The 17,543-nt window shown below is 35.4% G+C and overlaps 1 protein-coding gene across 5 annotated transcripts in view; it reads left to right on the plus strand.

The window, feature by feature from the left end:
* Window positions 1-17,543, plus strand: part of Slc38a9 (solute carrier family 38 member 9) — a 97,355-nt gene that overhangs the window by 1,283 nt on the left and 78,529 nt on the right. The window contains exon 2 of one of the 5 annotated variants that reach the window (XM_040271904.2): window positions 3,373-3,424. The exons of 3 other annotated variants lie outside the window; for them this stretch is intronic. The gene's annotated coding sequence lies outside the window, so the exon portion shown is untranslated. Of the gene's footprint in view, window positions 1-3,372; window positions 3,425-16,850; window positions 16,990-17,543 lie in introns of those variants that run through there. One more of the 5 variants, XM_078016393.1, reaches the window with a different exon arrangement.

The raw sequence follows: 17,543 nt of genomic DNA on the forward strand, positions 1-17,543 counted from the left end.
TTCTTTTTAATGCCTTTGTGGGCCATGATATTGAATTGACATATACAGAATAATAGACAACTGCTCAGGGGAAAGGCTTTTATTTAAACTTTTCAGTAGTTCAAAGTAACCCTAAATACGTAACTTTAAGAAAAATTTCTGCCTTAAACAACTACAATTCTTCATATGAAGATAAAAGGTTGATAGCAAAGATAGCACCTATAGTTTCTATGCCTCTAAGAAAACAAAGTTTACCTTTCCTTTCCTATTTATGCCCTTTAGAGCTCTGAGAACAGTTAGAAAATCGTTTTTCCCCTCATAATCTTAAGTACTGTCTATTGCAGTTACATAAAAATTGCTGTTAATTGTGATTTTTAAATTTATTTTATAATACCCTAAATATTTACAATAATGGATAAAATTAGCACAGAAAGATAGGAATACCAACCTGAATTGCAAATTAAAATGATACTCTATAATATTTTTTTAGAAGAATAGGGCTGGGAATGTATCTGAGAGGTAGAGCACTTGCCTAGCATGCTTAAGGTCCTGGATTCTATCCCCAGTACCAGAAAGAAGAAAGAAAGAAAGAAAAAAAAGATATAATGCCATTCAAGTTTTAAAAAAGGATTAAGAGGTTAAAATTTTCTACCAGTCCTGTATTTCTGTTATGGCATATGTGTTTTCTTCTGTATAAGTCCATAATTGAAAGATCAGTGGCAAATTTATCTAACTCCCTTCCTCTGTCACTGAGCTACAACCCCAGCCCCTCTCTATGTCTTTTTGAAGAGGATAAGTGCTTCATTAAAGGCACCAACATTTTAAATAACATTTCAAGTTATCACATTTATCTGGTAAACCGTTGATTTCTTATTGGGACCTACCTCACTTGGTTCATACTGCTCTAAGAAATACCTCAAATTGAATATTTTATAAATAACAAGTTTATATTTAACAGTTCTTGGAGCATGAAGTCAAGATGAAGGTACAATCAGATTCAATGTTTGGTGAGAGCCTTCTAAAATGATGCCTTCTTGGTATATTTCTCTCCCTTCTACCATGGAACACATATGTATTCCAGAAGACTAAATTTTTAGCCTTTGAGAAAGAACATAAATAATTGTGTGATGGGTCCATAGTTAAATTTGTTGGTATTCTATTGCAAATTGATACTTGTGTGTCCCATGTTAGAAGGGATAGAAGGGTAAAAAGGGGCCTACCTAGTTCCCTTTGGCCCTTTTATAAGGACTAATACTTAGTCATCTCATCTCCTTTTTTTTTTTTTTTTTTGAGACAAGGGGTCCCTTCCTGTTGTTCTATTGTCCAGGCTAGCTTCAAACTCCTGGACTCAAGTGATTCTTCTGTCTCAACCTTCCAAATAGGTGGGACAACAGGTCTGTGACACTGTGCCTAGCAGGTCCTTCTTCCTCCTCCTCCTCCTCCTCCTCCTCCTCCTCCTCCTCCTCCTCCTCCTCCTCCTCCGTCCTGGGGATTAAATTCAGGGGCGCTTAACCACTGAACCATGTCCCCAGCCCTTTTTTGTATTTTATTTAGAGACAAGGTCTCAGTGAGTTGCTTAGCGCCTCACTAAGTTCCTGAGGCTGGCTTTGAACTTGCAGTTCTCCTGCCTCAGCTTCCCAAGCCCCTGGGATTACAAGCATGCACCACAGCGCCTGGCTCAGGCCCCATTTCTTAACACCAAAACATTGGCAATTAAGTTCCATTATGAATATTGGAGGGAATACAAATATGCAAACCATAGTAGGACTCCATTTTAAACCAATCTTAAACAATTAGGAACTCCTTATTGGTTGACTTAGCTTTGACTTAATAGTCTCACATCTGTGACTTTGTTTTAAAGCTAAAATATTGAATGAAATATTGAAGTGAATATGTCTGTTTATGACAACTTGCATATTTACCAAAAATCATAGCAGTGTTATATCTATGGCAAATAAATACTGGAAGAATATTTAGCATTTTAGTTAATCGTTGATAGACTTTTCTGCATTATCATCTATATAATAATATCTAAGGAACTCTAATTCACTTCTCAACCAAATTCATCTTATTCCAAAATATTTTATAGTTCTCATCAAGACATTTAAAAAAGGCATTAAATTCCTTTTAAACAACATTCTAGGGAAATCTGACATTCAGGCTAATTGAGGCAGCTGGAAATTACCAGTTTCCTTTCAAGTTCATCATATTTACTTGAAAATTATTAAATATTGGATTAAAAGGCACCAGGAACTTTGGACTCCTCAACTTTAATTACTTAAATTGCTAAGATATTGTCAGTTTTCTGCTTCCTTGAAATAAATAATTTTACTATGGCACAAAATTTCAGGCTTGTTCAAAACAAATATTCATATATTAATAAACTGGAACCTTTATTTTAATTCCTGAATAACACTTAAATTTTTCTATTCTTGATTATTATTTTTTGGTAAGGCTGACTAAAATTCCAGGATCTTTCTAAATTTCTCTTTCCTGTTTTCCTAGCATTCACTCTGTAGTTAAAATATAATCTTCAGGAGGTAAAAGGATCTAGTCTCTCTAAACTCAGTCACATTCTCATATTAAATTATGTGGCAGAGTATATTGGTTACAAAGTAAATTTTGAAGAGTAGCCATCTATTTCTACAGGTATTTAAGCAGGTATCTTTTTGCTACTCTACTCGGCTATTGTCCTTTTCCTGTTTCACTGCCACTAGAAGCGTTGTTGCTGCTTAAAGAATACCTAACCTTGAGACAAAAAAGTTTGCAATAGGAAATAGATTCATCTAAACTAGTTAACTTCAAGAAAACAAATTTCAATGTGTTCAAATTGCTGTCTGGATACCCAGGCATGCATTTTCAATCATCCTAGTCCCAGTTGTGTTTTAAATAATTTAAGACTATTTGCCACTTTGTATATTATTGTCCTTTTTTTTAATTTGTGGTTGTTCTTTTTTTTAAGATATAACAGTAGACTGAATTTTTTTTTTTGTGTGTGTGTGTGTGTGTGAACACAGTATCTTTATTTATTTATTTTTATGTGGTACTGAGGATAGAACCCAGTGCACACATGTGAGATAAGTGTTCTACCACTGAGCTACAGCCCCAGCCCCTTATTGCTCATTTTTATTTACAAATAGATTTGTTTTTTAAAAAATAAGAAGGAAAATAGGAAAAGAAAGAACTGATTTATAGATGTTTCTTTTGTCTTTTAGGTAATCTTATTCTTTCTTGAGGCATATATCAAGTAGAAAAAACATTTGGGATCAGATCAGAGTGACTTGTTTTAATCCCAGACTTTATTAGCTAAGTGATTTTAGGACAATTTCTTCTCTGACCTTCAATTTCTTTTCTTTCTTTGTCTGTTTTCTGTTTTTGTCTGTTTTCATGAAGATGAAACTTATTTCCCAAATTCTAATGATTAATTGGAATTAAACAATACCAGGTAAGCCATTAGGCCAGGAGGAGGCATTCAATAAGTAAAATTTATTTCTATCTTTCCATCTCCCACTGCCTTTCCATCGATTTGTTTTTGTTTTTTTTTTCCTTGAATTTTCCTCTAATATGATACCATTTTCTTCTTCAGAAATAAATTATTTTCCTTTAGTATTCTTTTGTTTGTGGCAGTTCGTTCATTTTATGATGGTCAACTATTTAATTTTTTTTCTTTTTTTTTTTAGTTGTAGAGGGGCACGATATCTTTATTTAATTTTTTTTTTTTTTTTTTTTTTAATGTGCTGCTGAGGATTGAACACAGGGCCTCACCAGTGCGAGGCACTGAGCCACAACCCCAGCCCCCCATTTAATTTTTTTTTTTTTTAACCTTGCTGAGTTACTAAGGGTATGAAGGTATGTTAGCTGATTTTATTCAGGCCTGAAGTAAGCCAATGCAGATTTCATTTATAGGTACTTTTGAAGAGCCAAACTCATAATGAAAATGATAGCTTTATATATATATATATTTTTTTTTTTCCACTGTGTATCAGGCACCTTGCATGTATTATTGCATTTAAATATCAAACCCAGTAAGACTCATAATTTTATTATCCTCCAAACTGGTGAATCTTAAGGAATTTAAATAAATTGTCCAAAGTGATAGTTGGCAAACGCAGAGCCAAGAGTAAGATTCAGGCACTACTTAATAAGCTTAATCATTGTGTATAATATAAACAAATCTTTCTGAAGGTTTTTTTTTTTTTTTAAGCAATTAGGGGTTAAGGAATAATATGGTTCTTTCTCTAGCATTTTTCTTTTCTTTTTTTTTAATGGTTCTGGGGATTGAACCCACGGCCTTGCACATGCCAGGCAAGCATTCTGCCAGTGAGCTACACCCCCAGCCCTCTAGCATTTTTTAGCAACTTAATATATAGGTTGTTTTCCTCCTTGCAAAATAGAGTTACATTAGGCTTAGTTTTATTAAGTTCAGAAATAATAATAACAAGCTCTGATACAGAGTAGTATTTGCCATGGTTCTAAATGTTTATACATATGAACTTAGAGATATAAAAATTTCTTTATGTATTTTAGCCAGACATGGTGATATATGCTTGTAGTCCCTGCTACTTGGGGGAAGCTGAGGCAAGAGGATCACTTGAGCCTAGGAGTTTAAAACCAACCTGCATATTACTAATTTTTGACTCCAAAAGCTAGGTCCCTTTTCTCTCTTGGAATTGTGGAACCAATAGCAAGACCAAGCACTGACTGAGCAGTGAAGAAGACCTTTATTCTTGGCCAAGAATAGAAGTGGGAGATAAACTCCTATACCAACTTCCTGTCTGTTCGGTATTGGGAGTGTATAGATTTAGGGAGAAAAATGAGGGGGAGGGAGAAGCCAATAAAAGGGAGGGCTTATTTATGTCTTTTCTGGGACTAGGCAAAGAGTTTCCAGGAATTCAGACACCACTTCATTTTTGTTTCTTTATGATTCTTTCTGGTTTGGGTCATGGCAACTATCAACTATCATGAGGGGGTGGGGGGTTGTCTTTTAGCTTGCAGATGAAATGAAGTTAGAGATTGACTGGCTGTAGCTTTGGCAGCACTTAGATCTAACAAGTTTTAGCTAGCCTACCTGAAGAGGACTTCTGGCCTTTGGCCTCCTCTCCTCAAAGATAAGCAAGATTAGGGCAAGGTAAAAATTTAGCTAGGTCCACCTAGGCAGCACAAGATTTGGAAATTCAGGCAGGCTCACTTGGGTAGTTTAGGAAGACCTTATCTCAAAAAAAAAAAAAAAAAAAGTTGCTTTTCAGGATTAAGTTATTCCCAAGTTCCTTGTATTATCCTTATATTATTCTTCTGCCACTGAGGATCAAACCCAGGGCCTCATGCATACTAGGCAAGTGCTCTACCAGTTATACCTTCAGCCCCTCTATTGTTTTGAAATATTACTTTCATAAGGTACTGCTTTCACATTTTTCTTTAACATTTGCTTGTCACCAATAAGACTAAGTTAAATGAGGGTTTTTACTAGTTTAAATATCAAGCAATAAAGTAGAAAGGAGAAAGAAAAGGAAAGAAACAGAGAAAGAAAAACAGTGTACATTATTAATGGCTTCTGAATCTCAAAAATCAATGGCAGATTAACATTTGCATAACTGTTCACTATTGAAGAATTTTTCTCTTAAAAAAAAAGGGTACATCTCAGGTGGGGCATGTGGATGTGACTTAGTGGTACAGTGCCTGTCTAGTACTAGTACACCTGAGGCTCTGGGTTCCATCTGCAGAAGTACAAAAAAAGAGGAAAAAGAGAGACCTTAAAAGGCTATGTTTGTTAAAAACCAAGTATTTTCATTTGGTATTTGAGAATCATAATAATATACCTAGACATTTATTTTCTTGAAAACTGATAAATGTAGTATGCTAATTCTCTGACAACCCAGTGAGATGGGTGTTATTAATAATCATCTCAAATAATTAATAACTGATAATTAATTAAACTGGTTCAATAATTAATGCTAGATTATACAGGTAGTAAGTGGTAAATACAGGATTTCTGATTCAAATATTTTATTTCTATTCTATAAATGTTACATCTGGAAAATTAGGATAAGTTGACATAATTATCCATTCAACAAATACAACAACAATGAAACTATAATTTTTAAGTGGTCTGGGCAGTAACAAACAGAAGAAAGTGAAACGCAAAGAGAGAACAGGATAGATAGTGCAGCTTATGGGGCAAACAGTGCAGGTTCTGGACTAACACTGCCTCAGTTTTATTCTAACACTTTGATTAGTTGCTTCTCTTCTTTGGGCCTTATATTCTTATCTATAAAATGAATATTATAATAGTAACTTACAAAGTGAGGAATAAAGGTATGGCATTTGTCTTGGTTTTGATGGAGGGAGTAAGCCCAGAGCCTTGCACATGCTAGGCAAATGCTCTACCACTGAGCTAAATCTTACTCAGTTCTCTCTGCATTTTTTATTATGAAATATATATACAAAAAAGTGCATAAAGGTATTGTGTGTGTATAGTGGAGGGGGAGTTTAGGGAGAGAGAAAATAAATAGAAGAGAATAATTATAAAGCAAAAAGCCATGTATCTAGAATCAAGTTAAAGAAATGAAATGCTGCCATTTCCATATAAGGCCCCTAATCACAATCTCCTATTTTCCCCCTAGAGTAAGTCCTCTCAGCCTCAGAATTATCTTTTTTTTTTTTTTTTTTTGGAAGGAGATTCTCCTATGCATTGTAGGATGTTTAGCAGCATCCCTGATTTCTGCCCTTTGGGTGCCAGTGCACTCCCACCAAATGTAACAAATAGTTGGATGAGGTCATATTCCTTATTACATCTCTCCACAATTCTTTACTTGCTGTCTGGAACATAGACTATAGGGAGAAAGGAGTAGAAGCAGGGAGCTCCTTTAAAAGCAGTTGTAGTAACTTGGTAAGTAATGATAGTGGTCAAATGCTGGATATATTTGAAGGAAAACCAATAAGTTTGTTAATGGATTGAATGCAGACTGAGAAACAGAAGTGCTGTATGATTCCAAGAACTTTAGCCTAAGCAACTAGGAAAAGATTCCAACAACTAAAATGAGGAAAACAGTGGGTGGGGTAATTTTGGAGGAAGAAAATAAATTTTTAGATATGTTAGTTTTGAGTTGTATATTATAAACAGGTAGATGTTGAGTAGCCAATTTACTATGTAAGTCTGATATTCAGGAGAAATATTTAGGCTAGAAATATTAACATAGAAGTTGTCATTGCCTATGTCAATAGAACTTTCTACAATGATGAAAATGTTTTATTTCTACATTGTCTAATATTGTCTAATATGGTAGCTAGACGTGGCTATTGAGTACCTCAAATGTAACTATTATGACTGAGGTACTAAATTTTTAACTTTATTTAATTTTACATAATTTAAATTTAATCATGTGTTAGTAGCTACCTTATTGGGCAACACAAACAGTGGTATTAAAACCATGAGACTGGGTAAAATTATGAAGAGATTGAGAGTAGATGGAAAAGACTGAATCTTGGAATTTTGCAACTTCAAAGAGATCTAAGAGATGAGGAACAAACAGTAAAGGAGATAAGAGAAGTAGGAGGGACCTATGAGATAGGTAGAAAACCTAGATGCCTAGTGAATCTCTTTGATCATGGAGATGGAGAGTGATCCCTGTAAGCAAATATTTCTGATAGGTCAATTTTTACAGACTAAGAAATGACCATTGAGTCATTTACCAATATAGGGGTCATTGGTGATCCAGCAAAACAACTTTTGTGTAGTGATAGGAAAGATAGACATGTTAGCATACATTTGAGAAAGAATAAGAGGATCTTACTTATCTTGGGCTTTCTTTTTTTCTCATCTATTTTAATTTTCACCTTTCTTGATTTTTAAAAATATTTTTTATCAGAGCTTTATAATTATACGTAGTACTTGGGTTCATCCCAACAATGCAAGGAAATTGAATTCAGTACATGATCCCTTCTTTTCCTTCCATTTTCCTTCCCCTCTCCCATTCTTCTTCCTCTATTCTACTAGACTTCCTTTTGCTCATCTATTATTTTATATTTGATTGTTTTATATTTGATTGTTTTATATTTGATTGGTTCTTTGTGTCCTCCCCTCACTCTTTTCCTTATTTTAGTCTAGCTTCCATATATGAGAGAAAATATGCTGTCTTTAAGTTTCTGAATTTGGCTTATTTCACTTAGCATGATATTTTCCATTTCCATCATTTACCAGTAAATGATAATTTTCTTCTTCTTCTTTTTCTCTCTCTCTTTCTTTTTTTTTTTTCTGAGTAGAACTTCTCTGTATATATATACACCACAATTTCTAAATGTGTTCATCTGTTGACAGGCATCTAGATTGATCCCATAATTTAGTATTGTGAATTGTGCTGCTATAAACATTGAGGTGGCTATATGCCAAATTTAGGTCTTTTGGGAAAATACCAAGGAGTGGGATAACTGGATCATATGGTGGTTTCATCCCTAGTTTTTTGAGGAATTTCTGTACTGCTTTCCAAAGCAACAATGTACAAGTGTATCTTTTCCCCCACAACTTTGCCAGCATTTATTATCTTTCATAGTCTTGATCATTGCCATTCTGACTAGAGTGGGATGAAATGTTAGTATTGTTTTGATTTGCATTTCCCTTATTGCTAGAGATGTTGAACATTTTTTATATATTTATTGTTTTTTTGTGTTTCTTTTATTGAGATGCTGTTTTTCTTTTGCCCATTTACTAATTAGGTTGTGTTGGGGGGTTTGAGTTCTTTGTATATTCTGGAAATTAATCCCCTATCAGAGGAGTAGCCAGCCAAGATTTTCTCTCATTCTGTAGGCTCTCTCACTCATCATTTCCTTTTCTGTACAGAAGCTTTTTATTTTAATGGCATCCCAATTAATAATTCTTTCTTGCATTTTGGGGGATCTTGTTAAGGTGACTTGCCAGCACCTATATGGTGGAGTGTTGACCCTGTGTTTTCTTCTGGCAATTGTAAAGTTTCTGGTCTAATTCCCAAGTCTTTGATCCACTTTGATTTGAGTTTTGTACAGGGTGAGAGATAGGGGTTCTAATTTCATTTCTGAGGAGAAAAATTTAGGCTGGAAATACTAACATGGAAGTTGTCATTGCCTATGTCAATAGAACTTTCTACAATGATGGAATGATTTGTTTATGTTGAACCAGATTTGCATAACTAGATAGAGTTATCTAGTTTTCCCAGCATCATTTGTTAAAAAGACTGTCTTCTCCATATATTTTTGGCACCTTTGTCAAATGTCAGACAGCTGTAGGTATGTGGAATTGTCCGGGTGTCTTCTGTTCTATTCCATTGGTCTTTATGTCTATTTTGATGTCAATACCATGCTGTTTTTGTTACTACAGCTCTATAGTATAATTTCAGATCAGGCATTGTGATGCTTCCTGCTTTTCTTTTATTGCTTAGTATTGCTTTGGCTACTCTGAATCTCTTATTCTTAAAAGTGAATTTAAGAAGTGTTTTTTCTAATTCTGTGCAGTCTATTAATGATATTTCTATGGGGAATTGCATTGGTGGTATGGCTATTTTGACAATATTGATTTTTCCTATCTAAGAACATGAAATGTATTTCCATCTTCTAAGACCTTCTTCAATTTCTTTCTTCAGTGTTCTATAGTTTTCATTTTAAAGCTCTTTTGTCTCCTTGGTTAGATTTAATTTCTAAGATGGTGGGGTTTGTTGTTGTTTTATTTTTATTTAAAGATGGATACAATACCTTTATTTTATTTATTTGTTTGTATGTGGTGCTGAGGATTGAACCCAGGGCCTCACATTTGCCAGGCGAGCACTCTACCACTGAGTGACAACCCCAACCATGTTTTTGTTTTTAATTTTAGCTTTTTTGTTTGTTTGTTTGTTGTTGTTGTTTAGGTTATTGTGAATAGGATGGTTTTCCTGATTTCTTTCTCAGCTGAACTACTTTTGGAATATAGAAAAGCTATTGACTTATGCATGTTGATCTTGTATCCTACTACTTTGCTAACCTCATTTATAAGCTCTAAAGGTCTTCTGGTGGAGTTTTTTTGGTCTTCCAGGATCATATTATCAGCAAACAGAAATAGTTTCACTTTTCCTATTTGTATCCCTTTGATTTCCTTTTCTTGCCTGATCACTCTGGCTAATGTTTCAAGGACTATATTGAATAGGAGTGGTGAGAGTGGATGGCCTTGTCTTGTTCCTGATTTTAGAGGAAATACTTTTTTCCTCCATTTAGTATGATGTTGATTTTGGATTTGTCAAAAATGGCCTTTATGATGTTAAATCTCTTCAATTCCTAGCTTCTACATCATTTTTGACATGAATGGGTATTGGATTTTATCAAAGGCCTTTTCTGCATCTATTGGGATGATCATGTGATTTTTGTCCTTAATTCTACTTAAATGGTGAATTACACTTTTTGATTTGTTTATGTTGAACCAGATTTGCATCCCTGGAATGAAACCCACTTCATCATGATTTATTATCTTTTTTTTTTTTTTGGTACTGGGGATTGAACCTAGGGGCACTTACCACTGAATCATGTCCCCAGCCCTTTTTTTTGTATTTTATTTAGATATAGGGTCTCACTGAGTTGCTAAGTGCCTCACTAAGTTGCTGAGGGTGGCTTTGAGCTCTCAATCCTCCTGCCTCAGTCTTCCGAGTCATGGGATTACAGGTGTGCACCACCATGCCCAGCCTTTTTTTTTTTTTTAAATATTTTTTTTTAGTTGTAGTTGGACACAATACCTTTATTTTATTTATTTATTTTATATGGTGCTGAGGATTGAACCTAGTGCCTTGCACATGGTAGGTTAGCGTTCTATTGCTGAGCCACAACCCAAGCCCCTGTATTATCTTTTTGATGTGGTTTTGAATGTTTGCTAATATTTTATTAAGGATCTTTGCATCTGTGTTCATCAGGGATAATGGTTTGTAGTTTTCTCTCCTTAGGGTGTCTTTGCCTAGTTTTGGTATCAGGGTTATACTGGCTTCATAAAATGTATTTGGGAGAATTTCTTCTCTTTCAATTTCATGGAATAAAAACTGGTGTTCTCTATAAAGGTCTTAGTAGATCTCATCTGAGAATCCATCAAGTCATCAAGTGCTGCTGGGCTTTTTTTTTTTTTTTTAAGTATTCTTTTAGTTGTAGTTGGACATAATACCTTCATTTTATTTATTTATTTATTTATTTGGTACTAAGGGGCTAAGCGAGCACTCTACCGCTGAACCACAATCCCAGCTCCAGGTTTTTGACTTCTGTTTCAATTTAATTATGTGATATTGGTCTATTTAGGTTTTCTATATCTTCCTGCTTCAATTTGGGCAGGTCATATGTATCTAGAAATTTGTTGATGTTTTCTAGATTTCCCAGCTTATTGGAGTATACATTTTCAAAATAGGTTCTGATAATACTCTGAATTTCAGAAGGGATTGTGGTGATATCTCCTTTTTCATTTCTGATCTTGTTGATTTGGGTCTTCTTATTTTCTTTTGGGTAGTTTGGCTAAGGATTTGTCAATCTTATTTATCTTTTCAAAGGACCAACTCTTTGTTGCATTGATTGTGTTTTCTTATTCTCAATTTCATTGATTTTGGTTCTGATCTTAATTATTTTCTGTTTTCTACTGGTTTGGGAGTTAGTATGTTCTTTTTTTAAGGCCTTGAGCTGGAGCATAAACATTTATTTGGGATCTCTCTAATTTTTAATGTAGACACTCAGTGCTATAAATTTTCCTCTTAGAACTGGTTTCTTGCTGTCCCAAAGATTTTAATATGTTCTATTTCTGTTCTCATTCACTTATAAGAATTTCTTGATTTCTGTTCTCATTTCTTCTTTGATCCATTCTTCAATCTCCATGTGTTTAATCACCATATGTTTATGTGGTTCCTATTATTTTTCTTGCTGTTGATTTCTAGCTTTATTCCATTATGATCTGATAGGATACATGGGATTATATCAATTTTTTTGTATTTGCTAAGATTTACTTTGTGGCATAGTATATGATCTATTTTGGGAAAAGTTCCATGCATAAAGAAGAAGAGAAGAACATAAATTTAGCTATTTGTGGGGTATTCTACAGACATCCATTAGGTCCATTTATTTGTGGTGTTATTGGGATTGGAGATATCTTTGTTAATTTTATGCTTTTATGACCTTTTTATTGGTGATAAGGGTATATTGAAACCATCTAGTGTCACAGTCTATGTGGGATGTGATGTCATGGAGAATTTTTTCCTAATAATTGGTTGTGTTGATGTTTAGGCCATAAATGTTTACTATTGTTTTATCTTCTTTTTGGATTGTTCCCTTTACAAGGATATAGTGGCCTTCTTGTTCTCTTCTGATTACGTTTGGCTTGAAATCTGCCTTATTCAATATGAGACTAGCTATTCCTGATTGTTTTCTTATACCATATGCATGAATATTTTTGTCATCCTTTTAACTTCAGCTTGTGGATGTCTTTTCCTATAAGATATGTCTCTTGTAAACAGCACATAGTTGGATCTTATTTTTTGACTCATTCTGCTAATCTATGTCTTTTAATTAGGAAGTTGAGACCATTAACATTCAGCATTAGTATGGATATGTGTTTGTGGTTTCCTGCCATTTTGTTTTTTTGCTATATTTTAACCTGTCTTGATTCTCATTTAATGGATTATTCTTCTATTGAACTCTTTGGACTTTGGGAATTGTTTTTTAGTTCTGCTTTGTGCAGTTTATCTTTGAGTAGTCTTTGTAGTGCTGGCTTGGTGCTCATGAATTCTTTTAGTTTATTTTTGTTGTGGAAAGGTTTTATTTGCCCCTCAAATGTGAAACTGAGCTTTGCTCCTATAGTAACCTTGGCTGGCAAAGTTGTTCCCTTTTAGGGCTTGGAATATCTCATTTCGGGTCCTTCTTGATTTTAAAGTCTGAGCTGAGAAATCACAAGTGAGTCTTTTTAATTTGCCCCTAAATGTGACCTGATGCTTTTGTCTTATAGCTTTTACTATTCTTTCTTTATTTTCTTTCTTTTTTTTTTGTTTTAATATTTATTTTTTAGGTGTAGATGGACACAACACAATGCGTTTATTTTTATGTGGTGCTGAGGATTGAACCTGGGTCCCGTCCGTGCTAGGCGAGCGCTCCACTGCTGAGCCACAATCCTAGCCCCTCTTTCTTTATTTTCTACGTTAGGCATTTTGATTATATCTTGGCAAGCTTCTCACTTGACTAGGTCCATTTGGGTCTTGTAAGCCTCTTGGATGTGTATCTCATTTCTCATATGTGAAAAAAGTTTTCTTTAATTATATCATTTAAAATGTTCTTTATGTCTTTAGTTTGTATCTCGATCTTCTCTTTTATCCCAATGATTCTCAGGTGTGGTCTTTTAGTGTTTTCCCAGATTTCTTGTATATTCTGGTCATGTTCTATATTTCTTTTCCTTTATTGCACTCTGTGTACCTAAAGTCACATGCCCTGTCTTCAGGGCCTGAAGTTCTGTATTCAGGAACTGAGATTCTATTTTCTACACATTCTAATCTGTTAGTGATGCCTTCACGTGAGTTTTTAATTTGATTGATTGAGTCTTTTCATTTTTAGAAATTCTGCTTGGTTTCTTTTCACTATTTCTATTTCTTTATTAAAGTGGTCTTTCATCTCCTTTAATTGCTAACTTAACTCCTTCCTTTGATCTTCTTTTAGTTCATTGAACACTTTAATAATGAATTTTTAAGTAATTTTCTCTGGGCTTGTGTCCACCTCACTATCAGTGGGATTCTTTGTTGGAGCATTGTGAATTTTGGGGGGAGATCGTTTGTCTGTTTCCTCATGTTTTCAGAGGTCTGGGCTTGTGACAGTTGAGGTGGATTTCTCTCTCTCTCTCTCTCTCTCTCTCTCTCTCTCTCTCTCTCGTAATTATCTCATTTGTTCTTGGACTTATCTACTCATACATCAAAACAGGAGGTAGGACCTGAGGTCCCTCTCTGATTGTTCCTTCTTGGGTCCTGGTTTTTGGTTTGGGGCTTTTGTCTCCTCACTTCTTTGAGTTGAAGTAATGTCAGGGAATGTTTAGTCTAGCAGCAGAGTCTCTGATCTGTGAACTTTTAGTGTTCCTCTAGGTTCCTAACATCTCATAGAATAGGGTGAAATAAACAATAATAATAACCTTGCAAATAAGATACAGTGTTGCTGGGTGTAGTTGGTGCACACCTGTAATCCCAGCGGCTCAGCAGGCTGAGATAGGAGGACTGTGATTTCAAAGCCAATCTCAGCAAAAGTGAGGCACTAAGCAACTCAGTGAGACCCTATCTCTAAATAAAGTACAAAATAGGTTTGGGAATGTGGATCAGTGGTCGATTGCCCGGAGTTCAATCCCCGGTACGCCCCCACCCCCCCAAAATAAAGACATATTGTTAAAGTAAATACCCAGTTCCTACTATGACATCTTCAACAATAATAAACAGGAATGGTGGTTCAGCAATTGACAACAGTAAAAACAATAACAATGACTAGAACTGGCTTTAAAGCAGTTCAACAGGTGTCAAATATATCATCCACAGCAGTAATGATAGTATCAGTGTGAGGGGCGGTGGATGAATTATATAATCCAGTTAGTTCTGAAATATAGTAAAAATACAGTTAATTAGTTGCAAAGCAATGTGTTAGAAGTTTGAAAAGAGTTTACAGTTTCAAAAAGTGAACAGAGACTACAGAAGAGATATAGCGGGTGATGTTTGTACAAAAGGAGAAAAAATAGAAGAAGCAAAGCATTGAGAGAGAGGGACAGAGAACCATAGAATTTGGCTGTTAGTAGAAGAAAGAGAAACGAGAGAAATAAATAAATGAAAATAATACAAAACCAAACCAAAATATGAAATAAAAAACAAACCAACCAACTTGAACCTGCAAAAGACAGTTCTAGGAAAAAATAATTACATTTTTAAAATGTTGAAAAAGAAACAAGTATATGTATATATATCCCTGAACCAATCAGCAGCACAACAAGATTTCACACACATGTGCACACACAAAGAAAGAATAATAAAATAAATTTGAAAATTAATGAAGAATAAAGGAACTGTCTTCATGTAGGTGGTCAAAACTGTCTTTCTTTCCAGTTCTTCTTGAGTTATGTACTGATAGAGCAAGAGGTGAGGATTGTGAACCCCTTCCTGTTTTTATGTTGCTGTCTGAGCTGCCAGTTGGATTGGCTTAACATTGAAGCCTTTTGGTACAAGGTTTAGCCTCCCTTCTCACCAGTATAAATTGGGATAAATGAGGAAGTACTGTCAGTTGGCATTTTGTTCATTCAGACCAGTTTGGTGCACTCCCAGAGAACAGCTTCTGCAGAGTTCTGTGAGGGCAGTTCCAGGTGGGCTTTAGGTCTGACCTAAACTCAGGGGCTTTGTTGGGTGGTACTGGCTTTGGAGAGATTAAATCTACCCAGCTGTAGGGCTTGACAGTAGCCCATCTCTGATGTGCATCTGGTTCTTATTACCCTACCAAGAAAACCAATTGTGAGGCAAGGAGGCCAGGCCAATCCTTCACTCTCTGCTGCCGAGAAGCACCACTTCAAAAAGGAGAAGCTAGTTGGGCTCCTCTTTGCCCTTCCAACTTGAATCTCTCTGGGTACAGTCTACTCAGCAACTGTTTCACTCACAGTCCGCCAGCACAGCCTAGGCTACAGGCTAGGTGACTGCCAGGATACTGTGGTTATGTTTGTTGTTGTTTCTGATCTCCAGGGCTTCTGTCCAGCTCTCCAAGATGAGTTGAGATACAGAATGCACTTTTCAAGAACAGGTACACAGTGCAGCTAGGTGGCATTTTTTAATCTCGGGTTTTTCTGTACCAAAACTGTGTTCCTCCTTCCTTTGTGGTGAATTTGCACCACAGCGCCTGGTCAGCTCTAATATAGTCTTTTTTATTTGTTTATTGTACCAAGCTGAGTCCTAAGCTACTTTAAGAGACCAATGTTGAGTTTTAGTGAAGTCCTTTTTTGTTTTTTTAATCACCTCACTGAGAAGCTGTGCACCTGCTGCTTTGGTCCTGAGCCATGGTGTGGTTGGAATGCAGCTTTCCTCTACTCTGCCATCTTTTTGTCCCCTCTCCTTTCTTGCTTTTAGATAAAATGTTTTAATCTTTTTCCCTTTTACTAGATTTTGTTAAATACTGTTATGTTATGTCATGTTAATAGTTACCTTAAAATTACAACATATATTCTACCAATATGGAATTGATCTAGACAATACAAGGATCTTAAAACACTTTAATTCTAAGAACTTAACCTGACTTTTTATTTACTTTGATCTATAATTTTAATTTTTTTTTAACCCTATAAATAGTTTATTATTTCTCTCGGATTCATTAAACTGCTTGAATCTGCTGATTGGTTTCTTATGAATTCTGGAAAGTTCTCATCCATTATCTCTTCAAGTATTACCTTTTATCATTTTTTTTTCTTTTTGATTCTCCAATAATGTGCTTGTTAGACCTAATCATTCTCTCTTTCATATACATTAACTTCCAAATTTGGGGCCTTTTTTTCTCTGTCCCATTCTAGAGAGCTTCTTCTTCTTTTTTCCTACAGAGTTTCTTGTGACTTATCTTCCAATTCATTAATTTTCTCTTCCAACTTTTAAACCTAACCATTGAGGGTTAAATTTTGACAATTTTTTCAAAATAAGGTAAGACACTTTTGGAAAATTATTGTGTAGGCTCTCTCTCATCCAATGAAGAGGTCCACAGAACAGGGTAGAGAAGAGTGTGGCTGCAGAGTTGCTAATCAAGACCTCCAGAAACTGAGCAAGAAGCAGGTTTGATTTTATTGCTCAGTTATCATGTACTCAGGGGGTAGCTAGGCAGATTATAGGCAGCCACCAATACACTTTCTTGCTAACTGTCCTTGCAGTGACCAATCAAGGAGTGGGCTGTGGAGCAAGCACAGGGACTGCAACACATGGCCTCACACCCAGGGCTGTGCCTATGGGTAAGGGGTCTCCTGCTCCCGCGCCTAGCATAAGGCGAGTGGCCTGCCACTCAGACGCCCTTAAGGTATGCCATGTATGCAGTACTGCATACCCTTGTCCCCACAAATTTCTACTTTTTCTTTTCTTTATTTAAACATAGAAAGCATAAATATTTTATAATCTTGTTCTGATAATTCTATAATTAAAGTCCTTGTGGATCTATTTCTGCTGTTGTTTCTTCAGGTTCTCATTGATAGCACTTTATTTCCTACATAATTTGGGGAGGGACGACTACCAGGGACTGAACTCAGGGACACTCAACCACTGAGCCACATCCTCAGCCCTATTTTGTATTTTATTTAAAGGCAGGGTCTCACTGAGTTGCTTAGTGCCTCACTTTTGCTGAGGCTGGCTTTGAACTCCCGAGACAGGAGGCTGTTTCAGCCTACCCAACCACTGGGATTACAGGCATATGCCACTGCGCCCAGCACTAGGTTATTTTTGACTGTGTATTATTCATTATCCTGAAAAGATTGTTAACAGGATTTCTTAAAGGGCTATAATGAAGGTGTATTCTCACAGGAAAGATTTACATTGGTTTCTGACAGTTACCTAAAAGTGCTACCAAGTAGGTTAACT

Source organism: Ictidomys tridecemlineatus, chromosome 1, assembly GCF_052094955.1.
Source record: "Ictidomys tridecemlineatus isolate mIctTri1 chromosome 1, mIctTri1.hap1, whole genome shotgun sequence".
In the NCBI taxonomy this organism is placed as follows: domain Eukaryota; kingdom Metazoa; phylum Chordata; class Mammalia; order Rodentia; family Sciuridae; genus Ictidomys; species Ictidomys tridecemlineatus.